The sequence below is a fragment of the Pristiophorus japonicus genome, chromosome 11 (assembly GCF_044704955.1).
Source record: "Pristiophorus japonicus isolate sPriJap1 chromosome 11, sPriJap1.hap1, whole genome shotgun sequence".
Classification (NCBI taxonomy): domain Eukaryota; kingdom Metazoa; phylum Chordata; class Chondrichthyes; family Pristiophoridae; genus Pristiophorus; species Pristiophorus japonicus.
In genome coordinates, this window is record NC_091987.1 from 56,665,947 (window position 1) to 56,677,814 (window position 11,868).

Here is an 11,868-nt window from a genome sequence, read left to right on the forward strand (position 1 = left end):
GCAAGGCAACAAGTTCATCCGCGTCTGTTGTAAATGCCGGGTATTTGGTTGATATAGCTATACAATCTTAACTTCTGTAACCTTCCTCTCTGTTGAAGATGCACTTTCTGATTTTAAAGGATGAGGTTGAAAAAGTTATGGAAACATTGCTAACTACAAACGTTTTTTAATGTATTCAATAGCCTGGCAAGCCATAATGTTGTTAACTTGTCAGCTATCTAAGGATTCTAATTCTAAATTAATTCCACCAATTTATGTCAATCTTAGACACTGATCCCAACAGTAAACTTATAATCAGCAATCAGTTAATGCTAAATTACTGAATCTTTGTAACATCTGTTATTTATTTTGTCAATTTACTTCATCCACTACTTATTTTTATAATCAATGTTTAACTTTAAATGTTGCTAACTATGGGCTCAATTTTCGCCAATGATTTGCGCCATTTTTTTGGTGCGCCGCTTGTTTTGGCCTAAATTAAAATATCCAAATTTCCCCAAAGTTTCAGCGCCAGCGTAATTCACTTAGTAATGATTTTTTTAGGTTAGTTTTTTTTTGTGCCAGTTTTTCACATTTATGCAAGTTTGGCCAACTTACATTGCTCCAAGGACAGCGTATGTGACCACTCCCGAAAAACCTTCTGGGCACTGAAGAAAAAGAGGCACACATTACAAAATCGACACAGAAAGATGCCATTGTTTTTATATGAAGTTTTGGAGGGAGTCAAGAATACATTAAATATACATCATTAAGCTTAATTTTTTCAAACTTAAAATGGAGAAAATGGAAGTCTAATGCAATTCTCTAATTTTGGATATTTTTCAAAGTGCCACGCCACCACCAAACGTCTCTTCACCGGGCTCGAGGGTCAGATATCGGCCGGCAGTATCACTACCTCGCCCGGCCAAGGGGGCTCCGGGCTCGGCTTCAAAAGAAGCCCGGGAAGGTGGCGGGAGTGGAAGCCAAACCGAAGGCCTGAGAAGCTTTACACTATATAGCAGCATCAAAAGAAGTCCGGGGGGGGCGCGTGGGGGGCGGTGGGGTGGGGAGGGGGCTGGGGTGGGGCTGGAAGCAGAACTGATGAGATGGGAAGCCTTACACTATACAGCAGCTTCAAAAGAAGCCAGAAGGGTGGACACCAAGCCCCTGTATCCAGGCAAGGGAGCAATTCTGCCAGTCGACGCTCGAGCCCAGTGAGGAGACATTCGGTCAGTGGTGGGGTGGTACTTTGAAAAAAGTCCAAAATTAAAGAATTGCATTAGACTCCATTGCCCCAAATGTCCTCATTTGAATGCCTAGCTTTCCATTCTAAGAAAGCCTATTGCACATGCGCAGACCTGGGTGTAGTCCATACTAGGGCGTCGATCTTGGGGAGCGAAACATAGAAAATAGATGCAGGATTAGGCCATTCAGCCCTTCGAGCCTGCATCACCATTCAATAAGATCATGGCTGATCATTCCCTCAGTACCCCTTTCCTGCTTTCTCTCCATACCCCTGGATCCCTTTAGCAGTAAGGGGAATATCTAACTCCCTCTTGAATATATCCAATGAACTGGCATCAACAACTCTCTGCGGTAAGGAATTCCACAGGTTAACAACTCTCTGAGTGAAGAAGTTTCTCCTCATCTCAGTCCTAAATGGCCCACCCCTTATCCTAAGACTGTGTCTCCTGGTTCTGGACTTCCCCATCATCGGGAACATTCTTCCCGCATCTAACCTGTCCAGTCCCGTCAGAATCTTATAAGTTTCTATGAGATCCCCTCGCATCCTTCTAAACTCAAGTGTATAAAGGCCCAGCTGATCCAGTCTCTCCTCATATGTCAGTCCCGCCATCCAGGGAATCAGTCTGGTGAACCTTCGCTGCACTCCCTCAATAGCAAGAATGTCCTTCCTCAGATTAGGAGACCAAAACTGAACACAATATTCCAGGTGAGGCCTCACCAAGGCCCTGTACAACTGCAGTAAGACCTCCCTGCTCCTATACTCAAATCCCCTAGCTATGAAGACCAACATTTACCTTCTTCACCACCTGCTATACCTGCATGCCAACTTTCAATGACTGATTAGAGAGAGAAAACAAAGAAGCTTTAACTCCTTGTCCTGCTGTTTTGAGCTTCTTGCAAAGGTACAATTTAATTATGGGGGCAATATTGACAATGCCACACCCCATGCAAGGCTTCTGCTTGATGATGCTGTGGAGGAGACGATTGATTCAAGGTCATCACATGAAGAACCTCAGAGCACGTAGGATGGTAGGCAGGAGGCCTTACCCACATCGGGTATATTGAGACAGTCATTCATATCTGCGCCTGAGTAATGTAGACTGTATGAGAAGGCTGCGTTTGCACAAATAAGTTGTAACCGAGATCTGTGAGTTGGTAAAAGCAGACCTGCAACCTAGAAGTGTCAGTAGGATTGCTTTGTCAGTTGAAGTGAAGATTACAGCTGCACTTTCATTCTATGCATCTGGATCATTCCAGGCCACAACTGCGGATGTGTGCGCCATTTCTCAACATGCAACATATATCTGCATTCGGCAGGTGACTGCTGCACTATATGCCAGGAGGAATGACTACATAAAGTTCCCCGTGACCGCCCAGGCAATGCGTGAAAAGGCTGTAGAAATCTCCAGGATTGCTGGCTTACCAAAGGTACAGGGCTGCATTGATTGTACCCACATCACCTTGTGAGCACCTTTGGAGGATTCCGAGATGGACAGGAACAGAAAAGGCTTCCACTCCATTAATGTGCAGCTCGTGTGTGATGACATGCATCACATCATGTCAGTTGATGCGAGATACCCTGGGAGCACCCATGATGTGTTCAACCTATGCGAGAGCGCTATATCTGCCATGTTTCAGCAGCAGCCAGAATGGAAGCTGACCGGAAATACAACATAGAAACATAGAAATTTCCAGCACAGAAGGAGGCCATTTCGGCCCATCATGTCCGCACCAGCCGTCAAAGAGCCACATGGCCCTCGGTCAGCAGCCCTGAAGGCTAAATATAAACGTATAAACAAGGAACAATGGTGGTCAGGTAAAGAGCATCCGGGCCATCCAGTCCACCCCACACAAACACGATACCCCACCCGGAGCCATGTGATCTCCTGGGAGAGGCAAAAAACAGATAAAAACCCAGGCCAATTGGGGAAAAAAAATCTGGGAAAATTCCTCTCCGACCCATCCAGGCGATCAAAACTAGCCCAGGAGATCACTCTGGCCATATTAGATTCCCTGAAGTACTTACCATCGTGTCTGCACCAGCCAACAAGAGGTTATCCAATCTAATCCCATTTACCAGCTTTAGGTCCGTACCCCTGCAGGTTATGGCACTTCAAATGCCCATCCAAGCACCTTTTAAATGTGGCGAGGGTTCCTGCCTCCACCACCCTTCCAGGCAGCGAGTTCCAGACCCCCACAACCCTCTGCGTGAAAAAGCTTCCCCTCAAAGCCCCTCTAAACCTTCCACCAACCATGCTAAACCTATGCCCCCTCGTAATTGTCCCCTCCACCATGGGAAATAGGCCCTTGCTATCTACTATATCCAGGCCCCTCAAAATTTTATACACCTCAATGAAGGTTCCCCTCAGCCTCCTCTGTTCCAATGAGAACAAACTCAGCCTATCCAATCTGTCCTTATAGCTAAGATTCTCCATTCCAGGCAGCATCCTCATAAATCTCCTTTGCACCCTCTCCAGTGCAATAATATTCTTCCTATAATACAGCGACCAGAACTGCATGCAGTATTCCAGCTGTGGCCTAACCAGTGTATTATACAATTTAACCATAACCACCCTGCTCCTGTATTCTATGCCTCAGCCAATAAAGGCAAGCATTCCGTGTGCCTTCTTCACCACCTTATCCACCTGGCCAACTACTTTCAGGGATCTGTGGATAAGCACACCAAGGTCCCTTTTTTCATCTACACTTCTAAGTGGCCTACTGTTTAATGTGTACACCCTTTCCTTATTAGCCCTCCCCAATTGCATTACCTCACACTTCTCTGAATTAAATTCCATTTGCCACTGTTCTGCCCACCTGACCAGTGGATTGATATACTCCTGTAGTCCTCTTCATTATCAACCACACAACCAATTTTAGTGTCACCTGCAAACTTCTTAATCATACCCCCTATATTCAAATTTAGATCATTGATGTATACCACAAAAAGCAAGGGACCCAATACTGAGCCCTGCGGAACCCCACTGGAAACATCCTTCTAGTCACAAAATCATCCATCAACCATTATTCTTTGGTTCCTATCTCTAGGCCAATATTGGATCCAACTTGCCACTTTGTCCTGGATCCCATGGGCTTTTACCTTCATGACCAGTCTGCCATGTGGGACCTTATCAAAAGCTTTGCTAAAGTCCATATACATTGCATAGTATGCACTACCCTCATCGACCCTCCTGGTTACCTCCTCGAAAAATTCAATCAGGTTAGTCAAAAATGATCTTCCCTTAACAAATCCGTGCTGACTGTCCCTGATTAATCCTTGACTTTCTAAATGTAGATTTATTCTGTCCTTCAGGATTTTTTCCAATAATTTTCCCACCACTGAGGTTAGGCTGGCAGGACTGTAATTACTCGGCCTATCCCTTTCTCCCTTCTTAAAAAAGGGTACCACATTAGCAGTCCTCCAGTCCTCCAGCACTATGTCTGAATCCAGAGAAGATTGGAAAATGATGGTCAAAGCCTCTGCAATTTCCTCTTTTGCTTCGCTCAACAGCCTGGGATGCATTTCATCCGGGCCTGGGGACTTATCCACTTTCAAAGCTGCTAAACCCCTTAATAACTCTTCTCTCACTATACTTATTTCATCCAGAGTTTCACACTCCTCCTTGATAACAGTATCTACATTGCCTCTTTCCTTTGTAAAAACAGACTCAAAGTATTCATTAAGAAGCATACCCACATTGTCTGCCTCCACACACAGATATCGCACATTGCGATGCGCAGCATAATAGAGAGGACCATTGGCATCTTGAAACAGTGTTTCCGATGCCTGGACCATTCCAGAGGCTATTTGCAATACTCCCTGAGATTGTCGGTCAGTTCACTGTTGTGTGCTGCATACTGCATAACTTAGCTATTATGTGGCAGCAACAGCTAGTCGTAGAAGATCCACCTGAGGTGAGAGTAGCTGATGATGAGGAGGAAGATGCAGATGACGAGGAGAAGGACGAGGACGAGGAAGCCATGCAACTAGCTGAACCCCGAGCACAACGGCAGAGGAGGCCGAGCCGGCGTGTCCCTTTAACGATTGCTCGAGACTTGCGCCAGCAGCTCATCCATGAACGCTTTGCTGCCTGAAGGCCCAGTGGCAACTATTCCAAATGGACCATGTTTACTGTTTGGGTCTGTTCCGTAATGTTGTGTTCTGTTAATGGAACAAATAATGGAAATTATTCTTCTTTAGTTCAAAAAGTTGTGTTAATAATGGAACAAATAATGGAAATGATTCAGTTATAATTTAAAATATATTTCATTCAAAAGTTTAACACTTGTTTGTACTTAACTTAACTTTAATAAAAATATTCTTGTATCAAACTTTAAAGTTTTCAGTTAAGATCACTTACACACTTTAAGATCACTTACAAACTTTAAGATCACTTACAAACTCTAAGATCACTTACAAACTTTAAGATCACTTACACACTTTTAAACTTGTAAATTTACATAACTTACAAAAAACTTTTAATTTGGGAACAGTTACAACAGTAATAACAACAATAATAATAATAACAACAACAACAACAGCAGCAGCAAAGAAAGGCTGCACCCATCTCTCCTTCACCTTATTCTAACACCGCCCGCTGTGTTTGGTCTTGTTGACTCCACCCCTGCCCGCAGGCGATGGCGCAGTGTTTCTCGGATTGATACAAAGCTTATTCTTTCGAACATCTCATGGGTAATGCACACTTCTTGTTGGTGGGGTGGGGCAGGCGGTAATATGGAAGGCCCAGCTTGAGGCTCTTCAGAGGCTGGTCTAGGGATTGGATTGGGAGTGGCAGTTGATTCTATCAATGAGCATGGGGTCTGGGCGTGTTCCCATATAGCAGCAGCTAACTCCGACATTTCCTCCCTCATGTGCCCTGAAAGTGTCTCAACTACCTCCGACATTCCCTCCCTCATGTGCCCTGACAGTGTATCAGCTACCTGCGGCATTCCCTCCCTCATGTTCACCAACAGTGTGTCAACTACCTGCAAAAATCCCTCCCTGATGTTCACCGACAGTGTATGAACTACCTGCAACAATCCCTTCCTCATGTGCCCAGGCAGTGTTCCCATTTCTCGTGAGAGTGTTGTTACTTCTCCAGACAGGCCCGATAACTCATCACCCACCCCACTGATGGTGTCCAGGAGTGATCGTGTAAGGTCAAAGCTCTCCGCACTCATTGCCATCATCTGAACCACATCTGTTAGATCCTGCACCTCAGGAGAGTGCTGGATGTGGCTTGCTGCATCCCACTGGCACCCACAGCCTTGGACGGTGGGTCCTGGATGTGCCTTGTTGCATCCTACTGGGACTCGCAGCCTCGGACTATGAGAAACCATGGAATGTCCCAACACTCGTACCACTCAGGAAAGGGCCTTGCACCTCAACAGGCGACACCTGCACCTCCTCCACAGTGGGGGCTTCATCCATTCTCTCCCCTTGCCCCTCCCCTTCACCCCCATGCTCTTGGCCTGGAAGGTGGGATTGGAAGATTTTTTCCTCTTCAGGCTCATCCTCATCTGAATCTTCTTCTGCACCGGCTTCAGCCTCGTCAGTGTTGGCCTCAGGTTCTGCAAAATATAACAGAACAGACAAATGGTTAGCAGCAGAGGAGGGGCAGGGTGGCATGAATAGACTCACATGGCGCAGGCAGCAGACTCATTTGAAGGACCACGATGAACGATAGCACATTGCATCAACCGAAACGTAGCTGACGGAGACATCCCCATGAACTGAAGCATGGCTAGCCCGTGCAGTACTTAACATTTAACAAAGCCAGAATGTGGAATTTGCAGGACTTACTCTTTCCCTCGAGTATGGGCCTAGCTTGTGCATTGGCGGTTGATTTTCTCCAGGCAGGACCCATCAAAGCAGCAACCCAAGGGTGTTAGTTGGTGCAGATTTGCCAGGCCTCCTCCTGTTCGAGTTCTTTCTCTTTTGTTGTGTGCCACCTTCCTCTGCAAAGATGAAAATATAACTTTTTAGAGAGGGTGTCTTTCTGCTGGGTGGGACATATACAGATGGCCACATTTACAATTGCAATTCCATTGAATAAATGAAAATATTACTAACACCAACTACGTGACCAAGGTCCTGCCACTTCTTTTTGCACTGGCCTCCAGACCTCGGAGTGGTCACCATTGCACAGTAATCTTCTGCAAGTTGGTTCCAATGTTTCTTCATTTCTTTTGGTGAAATTTTTATGTGACCTCTGTTGGTGTCCAGATCGTACCATCTGGCGCCAATTACTGTAATCAGTGCCTCAGTTCATCCTGTAAGAAATTCTTGGTCCTTGAGCCTCGTTGCATGTTGTACTGCAGCTCCGATTTTTCCAATGAGAATTAAAGTTCTCACACACAACTGGCTCTTTAAAAATGGCTGAATACAGACCAGGAGCTGTACAGGGCATGTGCGTCCATAGCAGTCACTTAAAAAAAAAAGTCTTTTTTTTTCATGCATGCGCAGAAGGGGGAGCATCGTTTTTTTTCGGTACAGACATTAGGTTCCACCCCCCGAAGCTAAAAGACAGGCTGTGCGGCGCCATTTTCAAAAAATAGAACAGGCAAACTTGCAAGTTATTTTTTTGCCGTCGTCGGGGCCAAGAAAAAACTGCAGTAACTCTGGCAATACGCCAAGAAAATGGCATTGGGGAAATTGAGCCCAGTGATTCTAATGTTATTAAATAATTGTTAGTTCATGACTGTGACTTCTTTAATAATTGTTGAAAAGAAGTTAATTTATTCACTCAGTAGGTTGTGTGTATCCTAATGGGAGGTTCAGAGTAGAAGTGCTAATATAATCTGAATGAATTGATATAAAGCAGTTTGGTGAGACAAATTTAGGCATTGTTAGACATAAACTGGATGGTAAGTTCCAGATGTGTTATGTATGCAATAAAGGTTCAAACTGAGTACTGTTTAACTAAGCAAGGTACGACCTTGACTCGGCTTTATTTAGTCCATAGTCAAAGTGTCTGACTCACAAAATGGCTGGCCTTTTATACTAGAGCAGCACCATGTGCATGCTGCTCAGTGGCCTCCAACAATTACACCCTCTGGTGGCTACAAGCAGCATGTACATACATGACAATACCCTCCTCTGAGATCTTATCACAGTCTTTCACAGGTTGAGATGGTCCGGTGCTTTACACTCCCAGCTTGACCGTCTCAGTTCGATTCCAGCCTTGGGTGAGTATGCGGAGTCTGTTGTGGCTGGTGGCTGGATGGCTGACTTGTTGGGGGTGGCAGTGGCCATGTCAGGAATTGCAAGTCCATTTTTACTGAACAAGTCTGTGATGGAAATTCCGGGTCACTGATGACCCTTGAGTCCACTGAAGGCTGCTGGTAGGTTGGTTGGTAGTCGACGGTTTCTTCATCCGACTGCTCTGGCTCGTCCGTGTGCCTCAGCTTTGTTTGATCCATGTGTTTCCTGCAAGTTTGCCCATTCTTGAGCTTAATAACAAATACTCTGTTGCCCTCCTTGGCCATGACTGTATCAGCGATCCATTTGGGACCCTGACCATAATTTAACGCATATACAAGATCATTAACAGAAATCTCCCATGACACAGTTGCGCGATCGTGATACCCTTGTTAACTCTGTCTTCTGTATTCAACATGATTACTTAAATCCAGGTGTACAAGCGATAACTTGGTCTTAAGAACTCTTTTCATCATGTGTTCAGCAGGCGAGACCCCTGTGAGTATGTGGGGTCTTGTCCTATAACTCAGCAGTATGCCAGACAAGCAGGTCTGCAGTGACCCTTGGGTTACTCTCCTCATGCTTTGCTTGATAATTTGTACTGCACGTTCAGCTTGCCCGTTGGGCACAGGCTTGAACGGTGCTGACCTTACATGTTTTATGCCGTTAAGTTTTACAAACTCCTGAAACTCCTGATTGGTGAAGCACGAACCATTGTCGCTCACCACTATGTCAGACAGACCATGTGTCGTGAACATGACATTGAGATTCTCTATAGTTGCCGTGGATGTACTGGATGACATGATTATGCATTCTCTCCACTTCGAATAAGCATCCACCACCACTAAAAACATCTCACCCAGGAAGGGACCTGCAAAATCTACATGGATCCTGGACCAAGGTTTGGATGGCCATGATCACAGACTCAGTGGCGATTCCACTGGTGCTTTGCTGAGCTGCATGCAGGTGTTGCACTGATGCACACATGCTTCCAGCTCAGAATCAATTCCTGGTCACCATACGTGGGACCTGGCGATGGCCTTCATCATCACTATACCAGGATGTGTGCTGTGAAACTCACGCACAAACTTCACACTCCCTTTCCTAGGCATTACAACAGGATTGCCCCACAATATGCAATCTGCTTGAATAGATAGTCGTCCTTGCGATGAATGTACGGTTTGGCCTCCTCACACATTTGCTTAGGTATGGCAGACAAATCCCCTTTGAGGATGCAACCCTTTACCACTGATAATATCGGGTCCTGGCTGGTCCAGGTCTTAACTTGTTGAGCCGTGACAAGGGTGCCTTCACTCTCAAAAGCATCCATGATTAACATTAAATCTGTCGGCTGTGGCGTTTCCACCTCTGTTGTGGGCAACGGCAACCGGCTCATAGCATCGGCACAATTCTCTGTGCCAGGTCTGTGGCAAATGACATGATCATAAGCAGATAATGTCAGCGCTCACCTTTGGATGCAGGATGAAGCATTGGTATTGATAACTTTGCTCTCGGAAAACAACAAAATGAGCGGCTTGTGATCGGTCTCTAATTCGAACCTCAGATTGAACAGGTATTGATGCATCTTTTTAACACCATACACACACACTAAAACTTCTTTTTCTACCATACTGTAGGCTCTTTCTGCTTTAGGCAAACTTTTGGATGCATAAGCGACAGATTGAAGTTTCCCCGACTCATTGGCTTGTTGTAACACGCAACCAATTCCATATGATGATGCGTTTACATGGTTTATAATGCACCAGCAGCTTGTTCGAGCAAAGTAGATTGGTGGCTTTCTCAAAAGCTCTATCTTGCAATGCGCCCCACACCTAGTTGCCTTTTCTTAATAGCATGTGCAGTGGTTCAAGTAAGGTGCTCAATTTAGGTAGAAAGTTACCAAAGTAGTTGAGTAGACCCAGGAGCGAACGCAGCTCCGTCACGTTCTGCGGCTTGGGTGCATTCTTGATAGCTTTGGTTTTCACGTCAGTAGGTCTGATGTCATCAGCGGCGATTTTCCTCCTGAGGAATTCGACCTCCGGTGCCATGAAGACGCACTTCAAGCGTTTAAGTCTGAGTCCCACTCTGTCCAAACGCAGTAGAACCTCTTCCAGGTTGTTCAGATGTTCCTTGGAGTCACGACCGGTGATCAGGATGTCATCTTGGAACATGATGGTTCTGGGAACGGACTTCAGTAGACTTTCCATATTCCTCTGGAACATTGCTGCAGCCGAGTGAATTCCAAACGGGAATCTGTGGTAAATAAACAGCCCTTTGTGGGTGTTAATGCACGTAAGACTCTTCGACATCTCGACCAACTCCTACGTTATATAGGCCGACGTCAAGTCCAGTTTTGTGAACGACTTCCCTCCGGCTAGCATTGCAAACAAGTCATCAACCTTCGGTAACGGGTACTGATCTTGTTTTGAAACCCTGTTGATTGTAGCCTTGTTGTCTCCACAGATTCTGACTTTTCAGCACAGGAACAATGGGGCTGGCCCATTCATTAAATTTGACCGGTGATATGATCCCTTGCAGTTTTAGTATCCCACAGCTTATTAAATGCCCTATCCTTCATGATCGATTGACTCGCCTCTGTGTCCAGTTCCATTGATACCGGTATCCCGTTAAACTTCACATTAATCAAAATTGGTTTACTCTTGGTTATGAAAGTGTACAGTCCATACACTTCCTCCTCTGGCATCTTGGATTGCGTATCCGGATCCGCACTAGTGTGACTCTCATCCTCCATGTGGTGTGTCGCAGCTCGCTTGCTCACCTGCGCTGGAGATGCCCCATTCTCAGACAGCCTTTGCAACAATTTTGCTTAAATCGGCACTGCTGGTGCCGGTGATTTCCCCCATAACACCAACACGGAGAAGTCGGATACATTCCTGCTGGCGGACTTTGGGCAGCCACAGGTTTCGTGAACACAGCCGGGTAGGTCCTGCCATGTGCCGCTCTGCCAAACGCCGAATCATTCGCATTTACAGTACTTGCTGAGGTTCGGTTCTTCACCGACATTTGCTTTAAACTCCTGTCCGTCGCCATACATGATTGAGCGATCTGAATGGCCTTTTTTAAACCAACTCCTCCACCGCCAGAAGTTTGCACATGATCACTCCGTGGTTGATACTGATAACAAAGAAGTCCCGCAGCATGTCTGCCAAACCCGTCCCGAACTTGCACGGTCCTGCTCGACATCTCAGGTCGGCAACGAATTCCACTGCGCTCTGGCCCTCTGATCGAATGTGTGTATAAAACACACAGGGCCTATCTGGCTTGAGGTGCTCCTGTACCAATGTACACAACTCCTTGTACGTTTTCTCTGTTGGATCACTAGGCATGGGTAGATTCTTTATCAGACCGTAGATCTTTGAACCGCACACAGTGAGGAACATGGCCCGGCACCAATCTGCATCATCGGCCCCCTTCATTTTGTT